The 13,126-nt window shown below is 36.3% G+C and overlaps 1 long non-coding RNA gene across 2 annotated transcripts in view; it reads left to right on the top strand.

Moving 5' to 3' along the window:
- Window positions 1-10,716, top strand: part of LOC123394363 — a 163,795-nt gene extending 153,079 nt beyond the window's left edge. The window contains exons 4-5 of one of the 2 annotated variants that reach the window (XR_006609050.1): window positions 3,881-7,705; window positions 8,865-10,716. This is a non-coding gene — a long non-coding RNA (uncharacterized LOC123394363). Of the gene's footprint in view, window positions 1-3,880 lie in introns of both variants that reach the window. The other variant, XR_006609049.1, reaches the window with a different exon arrangement.
- Window positions 10,717-13,126: the final 2,410 nt, after the last annotated feature.

The raw sequence follows: 13,126 nt of genomic DNA, 5'->3' as shown, positions 1-13,126 counted from the left end.
ATGAATTTTGAATGCAAGTTTGAACTGTAAATCTTTTTCTTGTCCTTTCTCTTACCCCAGACCCCACCAGTGTTTTTAAATATGATTCCCATAATTACACTGATTTCAAATGACCTTTATAAGAAATAAAAGATCCCTCACTGCCTTAGCAGTAAGGTGGAGGACAGGTTGTATTAAAGTATTGCAGAATAGTTATTGCTTCCTCTAGTTTAATATGTCATTTGATATACAGTCATATCTATCTTGGTTATATTTTTAAGAAAGGAAACATAGAAAATAACATATAAAAATAATTGCTCTAGCAAGACCATACTTGCATTAGTGTTGCTTAAATGAAATATAAAGCAGGGTGAAATTTTTCCTTTATAAACACTTCAGCCATAGTCAAAGCCTCACTCAGGGATATCTTAGTATTGATGATTAGAAATTAGAATCAGAAGAGACCTTAAACCCATATCTATGACAGCGGCAATTGAACTGATTGATTACAACATCTTCTTTCAAATAAATATTGATTTAATCAAGTCTGCATTCCCATTGGTCCTAATGGTGGTCTTGACAGAAGCCTGGACACTCGAAACTGCCTAACTCCTGTTCGGATATAAATATTTTAAATGCATGGCCACTCAGTTATAATCATTATTTGTCTCCAAACATTTATTCCCCCTTGATTTTTTAACCTCCTTCGTTAATATTTTTATGCCTCCTGTAAAGTTGAGTGATGTGTGTGTCTGTCTCGGAATGTAAGAAAAAGAGATGTCGTGGATTCGGCCGGGGTGGGGGAAAGTTGTATTTGCATCTGTTGTTTCTGATTCGCAGAGCCAAGAGTGAGGTGCTTGTGCAGATAGTGCACAGAGCTAAGATATCAATAGGCAGTTTGCTGTAAGCGCATGTTCAATTATTAAAATAGTCGACATTTTATGTCTGATAGCCATAGCAAGGTCATGACATTAATTTATCCAGAGTATTGTGGGCACTGTCTAGAAAAGAAATAGCATAAAGGAGACAGATGCTAGAGAGCTTAAGAAAACAAAAAAACAAAAAAAAAAAAAAAAAAAAAAAAAAAAAAAAAAAAAAAAAGATGGTTTGAGCAAAGAGCAAAGAGACTTTGAGAGATGACCAGTTCTCTACACGTAGAACAGGAAGGAAGAAGTCAGCAGGCATCTGTTACCCGAAAATAAGAATCTTAAGCTATGCTGGACATGTGTTCATTTCTGTTGTCGTTTTTCATTAAGTTCTAAGCTTGAGCACGATTCCGGAGTCTCGAGTTTCTGAAGTCTAATTTCGTGTTAGTTGTTGCTTCATGGCCCAGGCGTTCTGTGCTCTTTTACTTCCTGTTTCTTTCTCCCCCTCTTTCATTCCTCCTCCCTCTTCCCATTTCTCCATTTCCTCTTCTTTCTCCCTCTCTCAAGCTTCTCTTTCCTGCCTTTCTCTCACGTGAGACAGTGTGTACTTAACTCCATGTTTTCTTTGGGTGCCCACTTCTTTTATTATTTGTGGGGGAGTTTTTTTGTTTGTTTGTTTTTGTGCTTAAGGTTTCCTTTTCTTCTGTGCTTTTTTCTTTTAAATCAGGAGCCTGTAGGAGCTGATTTTGAGAGATACCTCTCCTCCTGCAGATGTGTCTTTCTCTGTAAGGGTTGGGTGATGTTTTCTTTGGAACCTCTGCAAATGGTTGTCCTTCACGTTTGTTGCCGCTCATCTGTGGCCAAACTGCTGCCTTGGTGGGGGCTGCGGCGCTGCAATGCATGCTGGGATCTGTCTGTGTGAGTAAACTGAAATTTCTACAGCACCAGACAGCATTACAGTGGGCTTGAGAATTGTCGTACTTTTCTTTCCTTTGTATGTATTTCCTGCATGCTGCAGAGTCACCGATGGCTAGATCTGGCTGGCAAGCAGTTCAGAAATATCGCTCACGTAGAAAGGAAAGGTAGGCAGCTTACCACATTCAGTTATTAAAAAGAACAATTGAAGAACAAATGAAGTGGCTAACCACCTATATGCTGTCTTTTCTGTTGTGAAATACTGTAGTACAAACACGACTGTGTTCAGCCCAACATTTTAGCTCCTTTTGTAACAAGGCACATAGTAGATTGTTTTCATATATGTACACAAATCCATATTTTATGTGAGCCTATATTCAGTCCTTAATAGTTATCGCCCGCAAGCATGTCTTAATCTCAAAAGCCTTTACCTATTCACCAACACGCCGCTATTTGCTCTTATTTTTATAAGTTCTTCAATCAAAAAATAAAAATAAAAACTATATTAATATCCTGTTGGTTGATTTCCTTCCAGCAAATTAGGATTTCAACACAGTTTAAATCATGTTGATGATTCAGATCCTGGCAGACCTTATAATTCCTGTGAACTGAGAGCACAGCTAATAAAAATATTAAGCAATTATTTTATTAAAATTGTAGTTTTGCTCATTAAATAGAAATGATGGATCTATACAGATTGGTCTCACTCGTGTGTCCCTTGGGATGTTTGGATCTCCATATAGAAGTGGAAACACTCCTTTTGCTCTTTCTTTAGCCGGTGGGGGGGTGCAAAAAAAAGAAGGCGTAGAATGAAGTCTGGGACTGTTAAAAAATTGCTGGCATTTTGTGTCCCCCTCTCTCTCACACATGTGAGCCTGGCTGCCTGCTCTCTGAGGTAGTGGATCCGGGGTGCGACTGTGTCAGAGCCTGTTTCCACAGCTGCATTTGGAGATCCGTCTTATTGATTAGGGGGAGAAAGGGGTGGGGATCGGAGTGTGAGGGGAGGGGAGGGCCAACTGACTACTGGCTCATTGAAACACAAGACATTTTCTTCCGGAAAAATGTCAAACAACTGAGACCTAGCCACAGAGGAAGTAGAAAGGTAGAAAAATCAGGAGACCCTGGAAGAAACGAATGCATTTCTTACAAGAGTCTTGGGGCTTTTTTTTTTTTCCAGTCCTTTTCTTTCTTTCCTTTCACCCCCCCCCCCACCCCCATCATCTGACCTGCAAAGGCTAGAGTGACAGCGTCATGCAAATGCTGCAGTCCCGCAGGTCTGGGAGAGGGTGGATGCTAGACTGTGAGTTAATGTTAATGATGAACGCAGTGAAAATACCAGCCGCGGCCACCCCCTGCACACAGAAGCGCTCTGAGTCAGCATCAGATGCTGTGCCTCGCCACTCGCTGGGTGTCTGTGTGCCTGTGCGCGCGCGTGCTCGCTCGGGCATCCGTGTCTAGCCGAGGGGAGGGGGTGGCGTGTGAGTGCGTGGAGGGTAAAAGCCAGTCAGTCAGTGAGAAGCAAAGGTACGTTGGAGAGCAACTAAAATCTGACTGATTTCCATCTTTGGAGCATCAGATGTATTCCCTAAGGAGGATGGGTCTCCGTGATGGGGGTGGTATAATTATGTTAATGTCATATTTATGGAGGGGTGAGATTTTTCATTCTAATAATTGGTTGAATGCTATGGTCAAAAATTGTAAAGCCATATTCAGTTTTAAGGAAAAGCATGGACTTATATCTAAGGACTGTTTTCTTTTTTGCTTTTTGTGAGTGCTGCTTTTTTATTTTATTTTTTTTTAACTATTTACTATTTTAAGCCATAACGGATTCAGTATGGAAAATCAAATGATAAACAGAAAGAGATCTTATATAATGATGCATTACATCATGGAGCAGAATATTTAAAGTCTTACAAGGCAAAGTAAAGATCTGGACAGGGGGTGGGGGGTGGTGGTTGGAAAGGGGTGTGGTACTAGGGTGGAGGAGGGGGGCCAGTTAGCAAATATTTTGTTCAGCATAGCTTTCCTTGCAGCTTACTTGGAAATGGATGATTCACCTGTTCTGCAGGAAAACATTCTAATTCTTTCCATTTTTTTTTCCTCCTCTTTTCCCTTTTAAGATCAACCACTTCAGAAGAACCAGAATCTACTTCTGTGGCCAGGACTGTTATGTTATGGCTGGTCCGATTGTTATACCCTGCGTTCTATGCTACTAAACCTTGGATCATTCCTAAAGTACCAATTCTGTTCTTGAACCACAAACAAGGCTAAAAGAGCGGAGGAAATTCAGTGAATATACAGGATTGGGATTGTGTATTGTCAAAAGTATTGAGCTTTATAATGCAATTATTTAAGAAATAGAGTCTTTTTTTTTTTTTTTTCTCATGTTGCCAGCATTTTAAGTTACATGTTTATTGAGTGGCATTGCTCAAATAGCTACAGAGTATGCATGGAAATATTTGGTGTCTGAATAGTTTGGAGATTCAGAGAGAAAAATCAAGCTTTGGAGGTATTAAATTATGACATGCAAAAAAGTTTTTGTTTTATTCTTAACTGCAGCAGTATATATTGAAATCAGATTTAAAGTGTTATGTGTCCTTGGCCCACCTTAACAGTTGTACTGTATAGAAGTGTAATGGGAAGCAAAATTTCAATTAGGGTCCCATTAACTGGCATATAATCCTTCTTTAATGTAATAGAGGCTATGGTGTTGCTGTACAAATCTGCTGGAAACCGATTTTAACCCATTTTTAGTCTCTTTCTTTGGAGCTGATGGAATGACTCTTAACTGTTCATTGTCTGCATTGTTTCTCATTTTCTTCATTATTTTAAGGTCTGGAATTAGTCTATAAGTGGTCGTTGTGAATATTCAGCTAATCCTAACTTGTATATATCATATCTATTTCTACATATGTATTTTAATTAGTATTTAGAGGAAAAAGTTTAACTGAACCCAACTGTGATTTCTAAGCTAGCCTTATTACTGGAAGAAGAATTCTACCGCATCAAACCAGACTTTTCCTAGTCCCTGAGACCCTAACTTGTGAGGTATTTTAGGAACATCACAAGTCAGGCTCTTGGGACCTAGGCGGAGGGGAACCAGCAGCTTTGGACCTTATTGATTGTCTGCAGTTACCACCAGAACAAAAGAACATACATAGATTCTGCCTAGGAGAAAAGAACAATGCTCTTCTTTATAAATCAGCAATGTCTTCATCATGACCCACCCCCAAAAATACTATTTTCAGAAACTGTACTCAAAAGTGATTACTGAGTTGCACTGAATAGCATTTGTATGATATTAAAACAACCCTATAAAAACAGTGTAAGATAACTGTGTAAGAAGCAAAGTTAAAAGACAGGTGTTTTTAAAATGCTTCTTTGGATGTATTTTAAGGTGGCTAGTCTAAGAGAATATACCTCTTCAGTTAATACTGAAGAGAGTGGCTTATATTTATAACTTTGGTCATTTGCATAGATATATATACATTAGCTTCTTAAATAAGTCCTATATGTCTCCATGTAACTGTGGCTCAGAATATGTAATGTGTAGCTATAATCGTGCTCGAGGCCTAGAAATAAATCATTTACAATCTTCTTTACTGACCCTATTAGATTTTACTACTGATTTAAGAAGAATGTTACTTTATACTTGGTATTTATTGCCAGAGTTTTCCTTAGTCTTTTAACCAGACAAAATACTCTGTATGTCCTATTATAACAAGACATTCTCTTGTCATAAGAGTTATCAATAATTAGCAAAAATATGGTGCCTTTTAGTCTTTATATTTTACTTTGTATGTATCATGGACCTATGGGAGATAAATCAGTAAACACCACCTCTAAAGTCAGACTGCTCTGGTTCATCTGTCAACGGACCCTGAGCTGCATAGTTTGAGTTTGATGAGAATTTTAGTTTTATAAACTACTCCAACTATAAGTAATGTGTCATATTTGAACACTGTTAGACATTGCCACATCAAATATTGATTTCTTATAAGTAGAATCAATATATTAAATCTATTTACAAATTTTACAATAATATTGCAGATACCAAGATACACAATGGAGATGAGAGACTGCTCATAATAGAAGAACCAAAATGATTTCATTCTTTTAACTCTAATGCTTTACATGGGTGCTATAAATTCTATGTACCTTCTGCATTGTTAAAATAAATTTATGAATGTACTTTAGAACACTGTATGGAGTCTTTGTTCACCTTTTCATTGGATTTGTTACAATTACTCATGTTTGAACTATCATACGCTACAAATCACCCATGAGTTATATTTCCTAAAAAATTTGATACTGCCATATCGTAAACATGTTCTTCCTCTATACAAGCCACGTAAAATATGTTAAAGCATGTATCCACATTGTGCCTATTCAGATTCCTTATATCACCTATTTTATTTATGGAGAATCTCTGAAATTTTAAGTGCATGTATGTGTGTGTATGAACATTCGTCTTAAAACTCCAGCTGAAAGGAGGTAATATAAACAGTAGACTTTTGATAGTGTTTATCTTTTACTTCTTTGAACCACATTTTCATTATCTTTAAACACTTCTAAAAGCCCAAGTTTCTCAATACAAAGAACTCTATATGTGTGTGTATCTACAAGTGCAAGAAACTTGATTATATTTAATAGCAATGTTTATCCAACAGATCAGAAACTATCTCGTATATAAAACAATATCACACACAGGTATATAGCTACAGACACCTGATTTATCATAATCATAAATAATATGTAAATGATGTTTCATAAATTTCGTTCTAAAATCATGTAAGGGATGGTTGTTTATTGTTTATAGTGATATCAGATATAATCTATTTCAAATGCAGTATTTTTTGTGTTATTATATCTATGAATTAGACTATATGTTAACTTCTTTTTCGTAGAGGAAAGGTACCAAAGCTGAATTTAGAATGCAGTGATGTTTATTTTTTACTAATCATCGTGCATTCTTTGAACCCTCCCTGTGTAACCTTCCTGCATATTAACTATCTTTTCTAAGACTATCATTGATAAAGCTTTTCTCTTACTCCTTAAAGGTGAGTAGAGATTTAAGTGGGTGACTTTGTTTATATAAACTACTTTATGCTGTATATGGATAGATGGATGCCACTTTTTTCTGCATTTCTGTCTAAGCTGTCACAGAATAATATTATTTGGAGCTATAAAATATGATTTGGAAAATCAGATCATACTAAGCTTAAAATAAAAGGAGAGGTCTATGACAAAGAGCGAGAAAATGATGTGTGTTGCATACAAAAAAAGCAGTGATATTAACAATTCGATGGCTTCCTGGTTGGGAGACCAGCCTGAGCCAGACGCATATATTAAGAGCTGTCTGCTGCCGATGTGAGCTTGCTCAATGCGGTGGAAATGAGGAATCACCTCCTCTCTGACACCAGCTTATTTTCACATTTTAATTTGGAAATAGCAAATCACTGTTTTACATAAACACACTAACTCCCGCTCGGTTCTTTCTCCTTTGCTTGTTAATTTACTATGAACTTCAAGTTCCTTTTTTTTTTTTTTTTTTTTACAATCCTCACTCACTTTAAACTTACCAGCTAAAATCGATCAAAGACCAATGAAGTATTAGTTGTTTCTCTCTCTTTTGTACTGCTCTGTGAATATTGTGATATTCGTGCATTTAACTTTTAATCTTTGTAAGGAACACATCAGTTTTCCAAAATGGTGTTTTTGTTTGTTTGTTTGTTTGTCTTTAAAATCTTTTAGGACCCATCAAGGAAGCCACTTCTGGAATTTTGCCATATCTAAATATGATTATTTTTCATTTCAGGGTTCATGGGATCAATATTTTCTTAGTATAAAAGTCTGTAACACTTTAGTGTTCCAGTGAAGCTGAAGGAGAGCTATATACAGATATTCTTAAGCATTAGGCTATATTAATAATACCTAGAAGAGATGTAAGTATCACAGGGGAATTATAGTACAAGTTAATTACTAATAAAATGAGAAAAGGTGTATACTACTTTATGTTCTTCTTCGAATGGACGTGCCTAGGCTTGGTCGAACTCACCTGATAAATATGTAAATGGTTTTACAAGCTGTCATGTTTGGATGAGTTTGGAGAAAACAGTACATAAAGGGTTAGCTAACGCCCAAATTTTCTTGCCATTTACACACACAGTGCAGCCTACATTTCAGTAGGAGCAAATACAGGCATCGTTTTGATTACTTGGATTCTTTTGTTTAATTTCTTACTAGACCTTTAACTCGGTACTCAAATTCCACTGATCTCTTAGTGACTGTATTTGGAAAAGGAAAACGAAGTTTCTCATACAGAGAAGTTTTTAAAAATCCTGGGCATTTGTAAACATTTCAAAAATAAGACTTTTTAGTGTAGCTCTGCAAAAGTACATTTAGTACGCAGAAATTTAGATGTTATTATTATTTGTCATCTGCATACTTAGTTTTCCGATAATCAGTAACCAAATACACAGAAGCATATATACACATATATTATATATGCATATATATGTATATGTATCTTCAGTTTTTAAAAAACATCAGTAAAATCAGTGTAAAAATGAAGACATCTTCATAAAATCATCCACAGCATTTTTTCAATGAGCTAGCTTCAAGCTTCAACTTTCATTCCTTTTTTCCCCAACTCTCTCTATGTTCAATGTAGTTTTAGCACATGAAATACATTAACTAGCCAACAACATTAACTCATATGTAATGTTTTACTTGTGAAGGTTTAAAAGTAAGAGGAACTTGAAAGGTAATGATATTAAGTGAATTTAAGATTTAAATAGTTTTATATAATCAACTAATTTCATGCATGTTGTACAGGGAAATTAGAAGTGAAAAATTATCATATGGTGAACTAAATCTTTCATTGTTCATGTAAGTAATGTGATTTTAAGTTTGTTACCTTAAAAGTTAATTCCTAAACAAGCGTGTTAATAATCATGGTCTGTATCTCTCTGTTAGGTCAACCGCATAAAAATAATAACTTCCAGGTTTCGTCCTAGCCTTGTAAGGCATTTTGGTGTCTTTTGTGTAGGTGGATTTAACCATTCCTTTTTTTCTAAGAAGTTTCTCCCTCTCTGTTGGTAGGTGTCTGACGATTTGTGAGCACCAAGGGACTATTCTGTGGAATCATCTTTCCTTGCCTTTGAATTAGCTTTCCCTAGGCCATGAGTCAACCTCAATCTTTTGTACATCCAAATTGGTAGGTCTTTCTTGAAACCCTTCTATTTATTTTCCTAGACATACAAGGGAATTGTGAGAGATTATAGATTTGCTTTGTGATTATTTTTCCAGTTTCCGGACATCTTCAGTAAGACATTTGGGTGGTGGTGAAACACTAGCCAGTGGAAGGATTTGGTTCTGTAGGATTTAAAAAGTGTAACATCTTTCTCATAGTAGACTTCATATTCTTAGTGGGGAGAGGGAAACCGGGCTGTGGCTAGGTTATCACTCTCTTATATACCACACTAGAAGCCCAGCCTGTGCATTTGTAAACCTTGGGGAGGTTTCTACATTAGACAACATTTTTTGTTGGGGGATTACACCACAGTTGGTTCACTTCACTTCTGTCTCTCTTCCTGCCCCCACCCCCCACCCAACATGGAGTCTTTTCAACTTCTTCAAAGAAGTGAGAAAAAAAGTAGACTCTTTATTAATGGCAGAAAACAAACTGGCTGCTGGACTTCCGAGACAGCCTTCTAATAATAAAGCAGAGTAGGCACTGCGACAAAGAATTCTTGAATGTACTAAATATATAGGGAAGCCTATTTAAATTCACCAGAGGGGCTTAGAGGACAAGCAGCAGAAAGTTTAGAATTCAATTCAAGCCATGCCAGAAAATGAAAATGTACTTAAAAAAGGATTTCTGATACAATTGTTCAAAGACATGTCAACTTTTAAGGTTCTTTCTAGAATAATGAAATTCGTATTCTAATTTCTGTGGTGACTTTTTCAATTAGAAGGAAAATTGATTAATGGATCTCAAAGGAGTTGTATCTTATGTTTAAAGAAAATGTGTTTTCTTTCCATAGAATGTGCTCTAGTGAGGGCCACCTAGTGCACTGTCTAAATCACTTACATATATACATGAAACAAAGAGATAATGTATTTTTCGACAATTAGACGTATCACAACAGGGAATGCGCTGGCTACTTTGGGAGAACGATAACACAACTTACATGTTCTTTCTAGCTCATTTCCTCCCATCCATTTCTATGATTTATAATATTATAAATAAATGTAATAAAATAATCCTGAAAGAGCAAATTGCTGATAAATAATAGCTCTGTATGATGCCAAATTTGAAAGATAAAATAATGATCCCTACCGTATCTGTTATTGACTCTAGAGAATGCTCTTTACCCTTTATTTATCTATAAGACATGCATCTATAAGGAGTAAGAATTTATAACTTATTACTTATTACTTACATCTGTAAGAATTTATAACTTATTACTCCTAGTGTTGAGCGAAAGAACTGCTTATAAAATCCATATAAAGGCCAGTATGGCCCACTCAGGGATGAAATTTCTAGCAACTTCTTTCCTAACATCTTCCTTTAGAATTAATATAGGTTCTGGAAAAAGATTGTCATTCTTTGTCTCATGGATTATAAGTTGTAAAGAGGACAGAAACTTTGACTCACTAGTGATGCATCTTTGTTACTGCTGTGGAAAGATCCTGCTTGAGAATGAAAACCAGTTCATAAATATAATTTGTCAACTTAAAATAAGTTGTTGATTCATTAATGTATCCATTTATTTGTAAATGTATTATCTAGCTTAAAAAAAAACAAAAACCTCAGTGTATTAAGGTTACATCAACACATGGGACCACTGTGGCCAGTTAAGACTTAATTATTTAGTAAAATGTGATTGGCTTTAAAGTGTAATGTCAGGGTACCTGGGTGGCTCAGTGGGTTAAGCCTCTGCCTGTGGCTTGGGTCATGGTCTCAGGGTCCTGGGATCCAGCCCTGCATTAGGCTCTCTGCTCAGCAAGGAGCTGCTTCCCCCTCTCTCTGTCTGCCTGCCTCTCTGCCTATGTGTGATCTCTGTGAAGTAAATAAACAAAATCGTCTATTAAAAAAAAAAAATGTGAAATGTCAGATGTATGAATATTAGTTACGGATTTGAGATATTAATGATAAAAAGTAATTGTTGCCATCGATGCATTGAGATATAGCCTGAGTCATAATTTACCAAACAGCCAAACTGATTTCCATTGAAGTTTTAATGACTCTCTTTGATTTTTTTTAAATTTTTTTAATGATGTTTTAATATCAAGGATTTAAGTAGACTTAATGATTGATCAATGAAATAATCCAAGTAGACTTCTTAGCCTAGTTTCTAGCACCAAGAAAACATTCAAAGAATATTAGTTTGTTTCTTCTTAGTTGGGTCTCAGTATTTGCTTTAGCTAAACACACTATTGTTTTCATCACCAAAATTTATTGGGTGTACATTGTCCCCAAGGGTGAGAGGCAGACACCATTGGGAAATTATTTCAGATCCAGGAACACTCAAAAATTGTGTGCTATCAGTGTCTTTATCAGATGTTTCCTGAGTGCCCACTAGAGGAAAGACAAAGAGAAATTCTGCTGTCAAATAGCTTATGATCTACAAAAGATAGCTCTCACTCATCTAACACTTTTTGTCCTTTTTGTGTAACTTAGCATTTTATGAATCTTGTAATTTGGCAGTTTTATTCTTTTTTTATTTTATGGATGAGTCTTCTATGTGGTTTGTCCTATTTTCTAGTTGCAGATAAAGCAACCTACCTATCTACTTTGAGTTGCTTTGGGCAAGATATGGATTGTTGTTAGAATTTTGCAGTGTCTACTTGTTGGTTTTATGATTTCCTATATTAGGCAAAGGTCTGGTGATCTAAAACCATAGACTATGAAAATGTTAATAATCACGTTTATAAACATGGTATTTCCAGAATAATTGGACTAAAATGTAGTATTTATATATGATTTCAATCCCTCTAAAAAAGCCATCATTTAATTTCTTTAAAAAAAAAAGAAGTAAGTTAATAATATTGATCTTGCAGTTTCTTTTTTCTTTTAATTTTTTAAAAGATTTTATTTATTTATTTGACAGAGATCTCAAGTAGGCAGAGAGGCAGGCAGGAGGGGGGGCAGGCTCCCCACTGAGCAGAGAGCCTGATGTGGGGCTCAATCCCAGGACCCTGGGATCATGACCTGAACCGAAGACAGAAGCTTTAACCCTCTGAGCCACCCAGGCACCCCTGATCATGCAGTTTCTTGAAGTAGCAATTACATTACTTAGTCAAAGGGCCAATGCATTCTATTTGGGCTGTTCTCTGGGAGTTAACAGAATATGCAAAATAAACTTGGAGCTTTTGATATCTGCATCATAAATGCCACCATTAAATTTGAATAGTGGAGTAGAAGCTAGAAGACAAGAATTCTAGCACTGGTGCAACCACTAGTTCTCTTATGGAACTGAAACTCTCTTCTTTTCACTTTCCTCATTAACACCTGATTTATCAAATAAAGATGTAAAGGAAAATACTTTTAAAGTGAATTTTGGGTAAAAAAAAAAAATTAGTTTGTGATTAAGCTGTTGGGTACTATTCCATTCCACAAGGGACTTTTTGAGTCAAAGGGTAGGAAGACTAGCCTTAGCATAAATCACGGCATTAATCAGACTCTTTCAGTAGCTAAGGCTCAAAAGGGAGCTCAACTGTGAAGTGTGTAAACCTGGCGATTCACAGACCTGTACCCCTGGGGCTAAAAATAAATTATATGTTCATAAAAAAATTAAAAATTTTTTTAAAAATACATAAAGCTGAATGTAAAAAAACAAGAACAACAACAAAAACAACCGAGCTCAAATTAGGAAGCTCCTCTACTCCTGTTCTACCCAGGTCCTCCCCTCCACGCCCTCTCCCACTCCATCTCTCTCTCTCTCTTTCTTTCTCCAGTGTGGTATTAACCTCACTCTCAGGCAGTTGACTTTGTTCTCACATTTTCTCTCTGTGGTAGCAAAGATGGCTACCGCATCACGCATCCTTCCTAGAGCCGGGGGTTCCAGAAAGAAAAAATGAAATGTTCTCTCTACCCCAACATCAACCTTATTTCTCAGAAAGTCTCTGATGGGTTCTGTCTTGGAGCCACTTTTCTGTCCAGATGAGAGTTACTCAGCTTAGACAGGCTGTGTAGGGAGGCAGAGTAAGACTAACATAGCAAGGTTAATGTCTAGGGCAGAAGTTGAAGGAAGTTCCAACAGGCAAAATATAGCAGGGCTCCCAACAACCACTACAGATTTCTAAATTGCTTAGCACAGTGATATGATATAGGCTTCTTTAATGTATATTGGTCTTGG

Source organism: Mustela putorius, unplaced genomic scaffold (genome assembly GCF_011764305.1).
Source record: "Mustela putorius furo isolate JIRA1106 unplaced genomic scaffold, ASM1176430v1.1 tig00003834_pilon_pilon_pilon, whole genome shotgun sequence".
In the NCBI taxonomy this organism is placed as follows: Eukaryota; Metazoa; Chordata; class Mammalia; order Carnivora; family Mustelidae; genus Mustela; species Mustela putorius.
Note: the sequence above shows the minus strand (reverse complement) of the source record. Positions and strands in the feature narration are given on the sequence as shown.